This window comes from Scyliorhinus torazame, chromosome 4 (genome assembly GCF_047496885.1).
Source record: "Scyliorhinus torazame isolate Kashiwa2021f chromosome 4, sScyTor2.1, whole genome shotgun sequence".
Classification (NCBI taxonomy): Eukaryota; Metazoa; Chordata; class Chondrichthyes; order Carcharhiniformes; family Scyliorhinidae; genus Scyliorhinus; species Scyliorhinus torazame.
Window position 1 is genome coordinate 65,063,425 of NC_092710.1, and position 13,211 is coordinate 65,076,635.

Below are 13,211 nucleotides of genomic sequence, written 5' to 3' on the forward strand. Positions count from 1 at the left end.
ATCAAAGATGAAGGTCAATCCACCAAATCACGACAATGTAGAAGGAGGCCATTAGGCCCATCGAGACTGCACTGACCCTCTGAAAGAGCACACAGCTCGGCCCACTTCCCTGCCCTATTCCCGTAACCTGACGTATTTATCATGGCCAATCCACCTAACCTGCACAACTTTGGACTGCAGGAGGAAACTGAAGGGGATCCACTCAGGCATGGGGAAAACATGCAAACTCCACACAGTCACCAAGGCCGTGTCTATGGTGCTGTAAGGCAGTAGTGTTAACCACTGTGCACTCGCCCCCCCCCCCCTGGGTTTAATTGACGGCAAGGTAGCATCGTGGTTAGCACTTTTGCTTCACAGCTCCAGGGTCCCAGGTTCGATTCCTGGCTTGGGTCACTGTCTGTGTGGAGTCTGCACGTTCTCCCCATGTCTGCGTGGGTTTCCTCCGGGTGCTCCAGTTTCCTCCCACAAGTCCTGAAAGAAGTGCTGATAGGTAATTTGGACATTCTGAATTCTCCCTCTGTGTACCCGAACAGGTGCCGTAATGTGGTGACTAGGGGCTTTTCACAGTAACTTAATTGCAGTGTTAATGTAAGCCTACTTGTGACAATAAAGATCATTAAATTATAATCATAATTTATCAGCTAATGCTCTGGCTCCTTATTCGAATGGGGTGCCAATCACTTTTATGTCCCCAAAGGTGGAAAATGTATGCAGAACACCATGAGTTGCAGACAGTCCCCTATCGATGCCTAGCGGACACAAGTGCGCAGGTGCTGAAACGGTGTGTGCTCTGCGCATGATCGGTGTTAGTGATGGTGATGGGCTGTGGAGGAGCGGTCGGTTTGGGAGGCGGGAGCGGAATGTAAGCACAGGGTAGGAATGGAAACCTCAGTTGGCCTGAAAACTTTACAAACTTCTGGGGTAGGTCTGGGGCTCCGATAAAGAGGCCACAGGACTCATGCCCCGTGTTAACGCCGCGGTGACAGACCCCCCCGCCCCCCCGCGGGAGCGGACTCGCTGGCTGCCATCTTGCGAGTGGGAATCAGGGAGGCGGGGCTTACTTCTCTGGTCAGGGTTGCCCAGGCAATCAGCCGCCATTCTGGGAAAGGAAAGCTGGGCTGATTTTGTGAAGCGGCCATCTTGGTGAGGGAGTGGGCGGGATTTCAGAATCCCAGTCAACCTCTGAAATTCTGGATTATGTGAACCTGTGGATCCACTCAGTCTTCAGCTCCCTCTGAAAACCCTAGGATGCAAGATCAGCGGCTCCAGAGGATTCGGTCCAATTTAACCCCTTAATTTCTACAATATGTCTTTACTCGTTCTGGTTTATTTAAGTTCCTCATTCCTGTCAGATCCGTTTGGTTCTGTATAAATGACACCCTCTGTTTTGGGGCCGATAAACACTCCCCCTCCCCCCCACACACACAAATCATTTCTGCCACTTGTGGTTTCTTAGCTCTCCCCTAATCCTTCTTGATTTTTTTCATTCCAAGATTTTGATTTGTGTGAGATCAGCCGGCGATTATCCTTTTTCTCTGTTGTTTTTATCCCAAGATTTCTTATAAGGGCTCCTGCCTCCTTTTTCATTCTTTCTGTCTTTTTAAAAATGAATCCTGCAAGAATTAGTTTCTAATGGGCGGCACGGTGATTACCACTGCTGCCTCACAGCGTCAGTGTCCGATTTCTGCTTTGGGTGACTGTGTGGAATTTGCATATTCTCTCCATGTTTGCGTGGGTTTCCTCAGGGTGCTCTGTTTTCCTTCCACGGTCCAAGGATGTGCAGGTTAGGTGAGTTACAGATAGGACAGGGGTGTGGACCTAGGTTGGGTGCTCTTTCTAGAGTGTCAGTGCAGACCCTGGCCGAATGACCCCTTCTGCACTGTAGGGACTATGGAAAACAACTCTATCGAAAACATTGGTCACTTTACAGCCATGTAATAATAATCTTTATTCGTGTCACAAGTAGGCTTACATTACCAATGCAATGAAGTTAGTGTGGAAATCCCCTAGTCGCCAGTCAACGGCGCCTGTCCAGGTACACTGAGGGAGAATTCAGAATGTCCAATTCACCTCTTTTGGGACTTGTGGGAGGAAACCGGAGCACCCGGAGGAAACCCACGCAGACACAGGGAGAACGTGCAGACAGTAACCCAAGCTATGAAGCAGCAGTGCTAATCTTCACAATAGTTATTTAATCAAATCTATTCATTTATATCTGTGCTCTGTTTTATCTTATTTGTTGTGAGTACGTCCTAGATTTACATCTGGGGCCTTTCGCTTTGATATTTTTCAAACTGTCACTGACATCATCTTTGTCCCAATGCTCCATTCCCTTTATTACTCTCATGGCCTTTCTCTGACCCAGTCTGTTTATTTTTACCCAAAGTGCTCTCAACCTTGACTCCCTTGATGCTTTCCTCAATCCTTGTCCCTCCTTGGTGGTATCCTCGGCAGCATATTTGAAAGCAGCTTCACAAATCGCAGGCTGTCAATAACATTTATAACCTACTGGAGTCTGTGGACCATATGTAATCAGTGTGAGAGGTGCAGCCCAAGTATAGATACCTGAAGTGGCTGCTTCTTGTCATGTTTCAGTTGCAGGTCCTAATCATTGGCTCTCAATGTGGAGGGGATGGGGTTGACTTGGAGGATCATCTCCTGAACCATTTCCTGGGTGTTAAAAGGAATTGGCAGAACCAGGATGGGTAGTAGCCATGTCAGGGACTGAGGGGAATCAGTCCAGTTGCTGCCTTTCCTTTGTGGCTGTGTCAATGTTTGAGAGGCTCTGGAGAGGGATCATACCGTATAAGAAATAGGAAGAAGGAAGAAGCATGCAGATTGGCCAAGAAAAATAATAGGTCTGGGGATTAGGAGCAGTTTAGAATTCAGCAAAGAAGGACAAAAGGATTGATTAAGAAGGGGAAAGTACAGTACGAAAGGAAACTTGCAGGGAACATAAAGACTGACACTAAGAGTTTATATAGTTATGTGAAGAGAAAGAGATTGGTAAAGAGAAATGTAGGCCCCCTACAGACAACCAGGGGAATGCATTATAAGGGACAAAGGAATGGCTGAGCAATTGAATACATACTTTGGTTCTGTCTTTACAAATGAGGACACAAATCAGATCCCAGAAATGTTGGAGAATGAAAAGTTTAGCGAGAGGAAAGAACTGTGGGAGATCAACATTAGTAGAGAAATGATGCTGGGAAAATTGATGGGATTGAAGACGGATAAATCCCCAGGGCCTGAGAATCTGCATCCCAGAGTGCTTAAGGAGATGGCTCTGGAAATAGTAGATGCATTGGTGGTCATCTTTCAGGATTCTATAGACTCTGGAACCGTCCCTGTAGATTGGAGGGTAGGCCACGTCACTCCGATATTCAAAAAGGGAGGTAGGGAGAAAGCAGGGAATTAAAGACCAGTAAGTCTAACATCAGTCGTCGGGAAAATGCTTGAATTCATTATCAAGAACTTTATAGCGGAACATTTAGAAAGCAGTGCCAGGATCAGTCAGAGTCAGCATGGATTTATGAAGGAAAAATCATACTTGACAGATCTGTTGGAATTCTTTGAAGAGGTAACCAGTACAGTCGACAAGAGGGAACCAGTCGATGTGGTACATTTGGACTTTTAGAAGGCGTTTGACAAAGTCCCACATAAGAGATTATTGTGCAAAATTAAAGCGCATGGGATTGGAGGAAATGTATTGAGGTGGATAGAAAACTAGTTGGCAGAGAGGAAACGAAGAGTAGGAATTAATGGGTCCTTTTCAAATTGGCAGGCAGTAACTAGTGGGGTACCACAGGGATCAGTGCTGGGATCCCAGTTATTCACAATATATATTAATGATTTGGATGAGGGAACAAAATGTAACATCTCAAAGTTTGCAAATTATACCAAATTAGGTGGGAGGGTGAATTGTGACGAGGATGCAGGGATCCTACAGCAAGTTCTAGACAGGTTGGGCGAGTGGGCAATTCAATGGTGGATGCAGTATAATTTGGATAAGTGTGAGGTTATTCACTTTGGAAGCAAAAACAGGAAGGCAGATTACTCCCTGGATGGTTGTAAATTGGGAGAGGGGAGTGTGCAGTGGGACCTGGGTGTTCTTGTGCACCATTCGCTGAAGGTAAGCATGCAGGTGCAGCAGACGGTAAAGAAGGCTAATGGTACGTTGGCTTTCATTGCGAGAGGTTTTGAGTATAGAAGGAGGGATGTGTTGCTGCAATTGTCCAGGGCCTTGGTGAGGCCACACTTGGACTACAGTGTGCAGTTTTGGTCTCCTTCTCTGAGGAAGGATGTTCTTGCTCTCGAGGGAGTGCAGCAAAGGTTTACCAGACTGATTCCAGGGATGGCGGGACTGTCATATGGGGAGAGATTGACTAGGTTGGGATTGTTCTCGCTGGAGTTCAGAAGAATGAGGGAGGGATCTCATAGAGACTTACAAAATTCTAACAGGACGAGAGAGGGTAGATGCAGGGAAGATGTTACCAATGATGGGTGTGCCCAGAATCAGGGGTCACAGCCTGAAGATTCAGGGTAAATCATTTCGGTTAGATATAAGGAGACATATCTTCACACAAGGAGTGGTGAGCCTGTGGAATTCATTACCACAGGAAGTAGTTGATGCTAAAACTTTGAATATATTCAAGAGGCGGCTGAATATAGCATTTAAGGAGAATGGGATCAAAGGCTGTGGGGAGAAAGCAGAATTAGGTTATTGAGTTGGATGATCAGCCATGATCGTGATGAATGGCAGAGCAGGCTCGAAGGGCCAATAGGCCTCCTGCTCCTATCTTCTATGTATCTGTCATAGAATTGAATCATAGAATTTACAGTGCAAAAGGAGGCCATTCGGCCCATCGAGTCTCCACCGGCTCTTGGAAAGAGCACCCTACTCAAGCTCACACCTCCACCATATCCCCGCAACCCAGTAAACCCACTTAACCTTTTTGGACACTTAGGGTAATTTAGCATGGCCCATCCACCTAACCCGCACGTCTTTGGACTGTGGGAGGAAACCATAGCACCTGGAGGAAACCCCCGCAGACACGTGGAGAACGTGCAGACCACGCAGACAATGACCCAAGCCGGGAATCGAACCTGGGACCCAGGAGCTGTGAAGCAACTGTGCTAACCACTATGCTCTATGCATCTATGTTCACCAGTAAAGTTGTTATGTTCCCTGGCCATTGGGCACCTCAGGGTTGAGAGTCTCATGGACACAGGGAATATGTTAAAATTGACCCTGCAGTTTGAGAGGAAGAAGCTGCAATCAGATGTGACGATATTACAGTTAAATAAGGGTAACTACAAAGACATGAGGCAGGAACTTGCCAGAGTTGATTGGAAAAGGAGCCTAGCAGGGAAGACAGTGGACCAGAAATGGCAGGACTTTTTGGGGGTTATTCAGGAGGCACAACAGAAATTTATCCCAAGGAGGTAGCATTGTGGATAGCACAATTGCTTCACAGCTCCAGGGTCCCAGGTTCGATTCCGGCTTGGGTCACTGTCTGTGCGGAGTCTGCACGTCCTCCCCGTGTCTGCGTGGGTTTCCTCCGGGTGCTCCGGTTTCCTCCCACAGTCCAAAGATGTGCGGGTTAGGTGAATTGGCCAATGATAAATTGCCCTTAATGTCCAAATTGCCCTTGGTGTTAGGTGGAGGTGTTGAGTTTGGGTAGGGTGCTCTTTCCAAGAGCCGATGCAGACTCAAAGGGCCGAATGGTCTCCTTCTGCACTGTAAATTCAATGATAATCTATGATTAATCTAGGACAAAGGTTCGGCACAACATCGTGGGCCGAAGGGCCTGTTCTCTGCTGTATTTTCTATGTTCTATGAGGAGGAAACATGCTAAGAGGAGGACGAGGCATCCATGGCTGACAAGGGAAGTCAAGGACAGCATAAAGCAAAAGAAAAAGCATACAAAATCGCAAGAATTAGTGGGAAGCCAGAGGATTGGGAAGCTTTTAAAAGCGAGCTCAAAAACAATGAGGGGGGAGAAGATGAAATATGAGTGTAAGATCGCTAGTAATATAAAAGAAGATAGCAAGTTTATTTCAATACATCAAAGGCAAGAATAGATATTGGACCACTAGAAAATAAGGCTGGAGAAGTAGTAATCGGTAACAAAGAATTGGCAGATGAACAGAATAGTTACTTTGCATTAGTCTTCACAATGAAAGACACCAGTGGGATACCATAACTTCAGGAGAATTAGGGTGGAGGTGAGTGTCCTGGCCATCACTACGGAGAAGGTTCTGGGGAAACTGAAAGGTCTGAAGGTGGATGAATCACCTGGACTGGATGGACTACACCCCAGAGTTCTAAAGGAGCTAGCTGAGGAGATTATGGGGGCATTGGTGGTGATCTTTCTGGAATCACTGGAGGCAGGGAGGGTCCCAGAGGACTGGAAAATGTTGAATATAACAGCTGTTTAAGAAGGGAGGGAGTCAGAAGATGGGAAATTCTAGGCCGGTTAGTCTGACTTCTGTCATTGGTACAATTTTAGAGCCCATTATGAATGATGAGATTGCTGAGTACTTAGAAGTGCATGATAAAATAGGACTGAGTCAGCATCGCTTCGTCAAGGGCAGGTCATGTCTGATAAATCTCTGCGAATTCTTTGAGGAGGCAACAAGGAAATTCGACAAAGGAGAACCAGTGGATGTGATCTATTTAGATTTCCAGAAGGTCTTTGACACGGTGGCGTATAGGAGGTTGTTAATACATTAAGAACCCATGGTGTTAAGGGTAGGATACTGGCATGAATAGAGGATTGACTGACTGGCAGAAGGCAGAGAGTGGGGATTAAGGTTTTTTTTTTCATGATGGCAGCCGGTGGCCAGTGTTGGGACCTCAACATTTCACAACATACATTAACGAATGGAAGAAGCAACTGAGGACGCTGATGCTAAGTTTGCAGATGATACAAAGTTATGCAGGGGGTCAAGCAATATTGAGGAAGCAGGGGGGCTGCAGAAGGACTTGGACAGGCTAGGAGAGTTGGCAAAGCAGTGGCAGATGGAATACACTGTGGAAAAGTGTGAGGTTATGCACTTTGGTTGGAAGAATGGAGACATGGACTATTTTCTAATTGGGTAAAGGCTTGGAAAATCAAAAGCACAACGGGAACTAGGAGTCCCCGTTCAAAATTCTCTTAAGGTTAATGTGCGGATTCAGTCGGTAGTTAGGAAGGCAAATGCAATGCTAGCGTTCATGTCGAGGGGGCTAGAATACAAGAGCAGGGATTTACTTCTGAGGTTGTGTAAGGCTCTGGTCAGACTCTATTTGGAATATTATTTGCAGTTTTGGGTCCTGTATCTTAGGAAGGATATGCTGGCCTCAGGATAGGTCCAGAGCAGGTTCACAAAAAGATCTCTGATATGAAGAGCTTGTCATATGAGGAGCCTTTGAGGCCTCTGGAGTTTAGAATGATGAGGGCGGATCTTATTGAAACTTACAGGATACTGCGAGGCCTGGATAGGGGGACATGGAGAGGATATTTCCACTAGTAGGAAAAACTAGAACCTGAGGGCCCAGCTTCTTACTGAAGGGATGATTCTTTAAAACAGAGATGAGGAAGAATGTCTTCAGCCAGAGGGTGGTGAATCTGTGGAACTCTTTTGCCTCAGAACAATGTGGAGTTCAAATCACTGAATGTCATTAAGACAGAGATAGATAGATCTTGATTAGTAAGAGGATTGCGTAATGTGGCGACTAGGGGCTTTTCACAATAACTTCATTGCAGTGTTAATGTAAGCCTACTTCTGACGATAATGATTATTATTATCAGGGGTTATGGGGAGAAGGCAGGCAAATGGGGATGAGAATCAAATCAGCCATGATTGAATGGCAGAACAGACATGATGGGCTGCATAGCCTAATTCTGCTGTTATTCCTCATGGTCTTATGGGAATCACATTCAGGTTGAAGTCCCCTTTGCTTCTGTTTGGAACTTGATGCTGAGCTTTGCTCCTTTTTGTTTGATGGAACTACATTTTTTTGGAAACAGGAGGGGAACAATGTTCCATGTGGAGTCTGCACGTTCTCCCCGTGTCTATGTGACTTTCCTCCGGGTGCTCTGGATTCCTCCCACAAGTCCTGAACGACGTGCTGTTAGGCAATTTGGATATTCTGAATTCTCCCTCTGTGTACCTGAACAGGCGTCGTAGTGTGGCGACTCGGGGATTTTCACAGTAACTTCAATGCAGTGTTATTGTAAGCTGACTTGTGACAATAAAGATTATTATTATTGTTAGAAATGTGAATTGTCTGTTCTAAATTTCTATCCTGTACTGACAGTGACATCATCTGTAAACTTCCTTTCCAGGTCTTGGAAGCAGAGGAGTCCCAGATAGAAACTCAAACCAAAAACACATCCAAGGCTTTCGAATGTGGAAGGAGATATTCTGTTCGTTTTGTTTGAGAAAAGCTTTCAAACATCAGTGTGACTGGAAAAGTCCCGAGACACCCATACTGGAAAGAGATTTTCCAGTACAGTGATTGTGGAAAGAGCTTTAACCAGTTACACAGCCTGACACCATTCACAGTCTGGAGAAACCATACATGTGTTGTATGTGTGGACAAGGATTCAACTGATTGTTCAACCTGGAGAAACACAAGAAAACCCGCTTCATGAAGAAACTGTTGAAATGTTCAGATTGTAGGAAGGGATTCAAATCTCCATCTCAGCTGAAAATTCATCGACGCACTCACACAGGGGAGAAACCATTCACGTGCTCTGTGTGTGGTAAAGGATTTGCTCGGGCATTTAATCTAGTGTCACACAAGCAGGTTCACACCGAGGAGAGACCTTTTGAATGCTCTGACTGTGAGAAAAGCTTTAAGAGCAATGTGGGGTTGATTCAACACCAGCAGGTCCACACCGATGAGAGACCTTTCGAATGTTGTGACTGTGAAAAAAGTTTTAAGAATTTTGGGGGTTTAATTCAACACCAGAAAGTTCACTCTGAGGACAGACCTTTTCAATGCTCTGTCTGTGAAAAGTATTTTAAGAGCTCTGGTGGTTTAGTTCAACATAAACAAGTTCACTCTGAGGAAAGACCATTTAAATGCACTGATTGTGGGAAGTGTTTTAAGAGCAATGAGGGTTTAATTCAACATGAACAAGTTCACTGAGGGGAGACATTTTAAATGCTGTGACTGTGGGAAGAGCTTTAAGAGTTGTGAGGGTTTAATTCAACACGAAGAAGTTCACACTGAGGAGTGACTGTTCAGCTGCTCTCAGTGTGGGAAGTTGTTCAGGGAATTACCTCACCTCACTAAATATCTGCGTGTTCCCACTGGGTCCAGTCCCTTTACTTGCCCTATGTGTGGGAAGGGATTCATTTGGTCTTCGCACCTCACTGAACAGAACACCGGGGAGATCATTCAACTGCTTGGAGTGTGGGAAGATGTTCTGGCAGTATTCAGGCCTTACGAAAGACGAGGATGTTTACTTTGGCAAAGATGTGCAGGAGAGGATTCACTGCTTCACCTCATCTCAGTGAACACCAGCATATTCACACTGGAGAGAGCCATTCACCGGCTCTTTGTGTGTGGAAGTGATTCACTGAGTCATCGCAGCACAGTAAACAGCAACTTGTTCACACTGAGAAAGGACAGTGTGACTGTGGGAAGATGTGTGCTGTGACTGTGGGAAGATGTTAAAATCAGAGGGATTCTGCTGACACACAAATCAGCTCATACTGGGGAGAGGCTATCAACATCCTGGTTTACCATTGACCAGAAACTGAACTGGACTAAACATATAAAAACTGTGGCTACAAAAGTAGGTGAGAGGGTAGGAATCCTGTGGCGAGTAACTCCCCTCCTAACTCCTCAAAGCTTGTCCACCATCTAAATGGCACCAGTCAGGAGTGTGATGGAATACTCTCGCCTTGTCTGGATGAGTTCACTTCCAACAACACTCAAGATATTTGACACCCAGGACTGATTAATTTACATCCCATCTACAAACATTCACTCCGCCACTGACACAATTGCAGCTGTATATACCATCTACTATAAGAATGCACTGTAAGAACTCACTGAGGTTTCTTTGGTGGCGCATTCCAAACCCACAGCCACTACTATCTACAAGGGCAGAAGGCATATGGGAATACCACGACCTGAAAGTTCCCCTCCAAGCCAGTCACCATCCAGACTTTGAAACATATCACCATTCCTTCATTGTCACTGGGTCAAAATCCTGGAACACCCTCCCTGCTGGCACAGAGGGTGTACCTAAGCCACATGGACTGCAGTGGCTCGTGAAGGCAGCTCAACACCACCATTCCAAGGCAATTTGGAATGGCCAATAAATTCTGGCCTAGCCAGCGAATCCCATATCTGTTGAATGGATTAAAAAAGGCTGCTCAACTGCTGTGTGTGGGGCAAGGCATTCACTTGTTTAAGCGTCTGCATTTCATATCAACTTGTTCACACTGATAAACAGGGATTAAATGTTCTGACTGACATGTTGAGACACCAGTGCACTCACACTGGATAAACACTGTTCATCTCTGTGTGGGGGGGAAGGGATTTGCTCAGTCATTGCATCCCAGTAAACATCAGCTGGTTCATATTGGTAAGAGTCAACTTAAATGTTTGGATTATGAGAAGAACTTTCAAGCTACAATTGATCTGCTGAGTAACCAGTGTACACTCACTGGAGGGAGACTGGTTATCTGTTCCCTCTGGAAAGTGATTTAACGTAATGTTCGCCCTGCTGAGACACCAGTGACTGCACATTTTTGTTGTGCTGATTTTGCTGTTGTTAATCACATACAGGACTGAACCATGTTCATTCTGACGGTTGATGAAATCATTGAGTCCAAGAGAAGACTGATTGATGTCCTGTTACTGACTGTTCCATTTTTGGGTCTTTTCTCCTTTGTTAATGGAAGATTTGTATTTATTTGGAGCCTTTCACAACTTCAGAATGTCCCAAAGTGCTTCACAGCCAGTGAGGCTCTTTTTAAGAGTTGTCCCTGTTGCAAGGTAGGAAATGCAGTCGTCAAATTGTGCAGCAAATTCCCACCAATAGAAATGTGACTGTGATCAGAGAATCTGTTCAGTGATGTTCGTTGAGGGATAAATAGTAAACCGGATAGCAGGGAGAACTCCCCTGCTCTTTACAATAACCTCATGGGAACTTTTACAACCAACTGAGGGGCAGATGGAGCCATAGATGAAGATCTCACCTGGGAGACAGGACCTGTGACAGTGAAGGGCTCCCTCAGTACTGCATCAAAATAAAACCTGGATTTTATACTCATGTTTCTGGGTGTGGATTTGAACCTACAACCTCCTGACACAGAGATAGGAATGTGACCAGTGATCCGCAACTAACACCTCATTACTCTGGACTATATCAGTTCTTACACCGATGGTTAGTCCGTGGACAAGTGTAAGATTTTAGTGCAGGAAGCACAGAGGTTCAAATCCATCAGTAATTTGTAAGTATTTTATTAAGAAGCAGCAATTTTGATATCAGACATCAGCTAAATGAGGAAAAAGACACATGGCCAGGAATGGCTTCATACAGTTCACTGGTCCGATTGGACAAATGGATGGAGGGAGGGAATGCTGATCTCCCTGGATAGAGGTGACAGAATCCTCAGAATGGTTTACTGATTCTGGAGCCAGGAGATACTGATCTCCGTGATCTCTCATCTGTTTTAAATGGGTGAGTCCTCACGAGGAAACATTGTCTCAACATTCACCCTGTCAGTATCCCTCGGGATCTTGTATGTTTCAATCAAGTCGCTTCTTACTCTTCTACAATCCAACAGATACAAACCCAGCCTGTCTAACCTTTCCTCATAAGTCATCCCACCCATTTCTAGGTATTAGATTAATAAACCTTAAGCCCATAAGGTATAGGAGCAGAATTAGGCCATTCAGCCCATCCCGTCCGCTCCGCCATTCAATTATGGCCGATATGTTCCTTATCCCCATTATCTTGCTTTCTCCCCATAACCTCTGACCCCCCATTTTAATCAATAAATCCTCTTATTAATCGATAACACTGGATTTGTGCTCGAGTTGCTGCTACCTACAGGGTGACAGGCCTCTCATGCACGCACACGCCTTCATCTCACACACACTTGCCTTGCTACGTGACTCTGACCACTAGCACTAGAAGCCCGCACCTCTGGAAATAGATTTCCAACATCTACCCTATCAAGGCACATAAAATATCAGCTTCAATCAGATAACCTCTGACTTTTCTAAATTTGGTACGAATCTATCAAGGCAGTTATCTCTGGTTTTTGAGAAACTGTGTTGCTGCCCGGATGGTGTTTGAAATGAATGTTCTCAATTGGCTCACATTCAGCTTCATAACCAATGAACAATTATGTTTGCCCCAAAATAATTGGATTCAATGCAAAACTTTATATTAGAAAGTTCAACTGCTCATTACCGCTGTGTCTTAATGGGTGAAAGTGCCCGTCCAGTAAACAGTAGGTAAAATCGAAACTGCTGGAACAAATCAACAGGTCTGGCAGCATCTGTGGAGAGAGAAACAGTGTTAACTTTTGAGTTCCTCTAACTGCAAATATAACGAGGGTAAAAGAGATTGATGAAACGTTTCCGAGAGGTGTCCAAGTTTATGGTGAGTTTATAGATAAGGTAAATAAATAAATGTAATTTTTACAAAAATCAAATTCTATGTTGATTTACAATTCTGTGCGCTCTCTTAAATTATACAAATCCTGTCCAACAAGTAATGTCCGTCCCGTGTCCACGCCTCCCTCACCGTCCAGTCCCCCAGAGGGGGGACCCCCGTCCCGACCACCTCTTCTGTGTCCCATTCCCTTTCGGCCAGTGCAGCAGCAACCCTTCCCCCCCCCCTCCACCCTCCCAACCACCCCCCCCCACCTGACCCCTGTCTAGCTTTTTTGCTCCCCCCATGTCACTCCCATAAGTCAGCTGATGCCTGCTGACCCCGGCTTCCCCCGCCGTCCCATTGACCTCCCCGCATGGGAGTCTCCCAATCCATATGCATTCCTTTGTTTTTCTTCCCGCACGCGGGAAAACATCCCGCGCTTTCCAAAGCCCGCTCCGCCCCCTCTGGCACAGCTCCTGTCGCGGCCTTGTCTCTCTCCCCCAGCCCATCTAACATTTCCTGCGCGTGATTGACCCCCTATATACAACAACCATCACACATCAAATCCCAAAACATCCCCCCACCCTCACAAAC

The 13,211-nt window shown here is 45.6% G+C and overlaps 1 long non-coding RNA gene across 1 annotated transcript; it reads left to right on the top strand.

Annotated features, from left to right (window-relative positions):
• The first annotated feature begins 808 nt into the window (after positions 1-808).
• LOC140410271 (uncharacterized) lies at positions 809-12,675 on the top strand. The gene is made up of 2 exons (XR_011940599.1): positions 809-873; positions 8,334-12,675. It is a non-coding gene; the product is annotated as an uncharacterized lncRNA (long non-coding RNA).
• Positions 12,676-13,211: the final 536 nt, after the last annotated feature.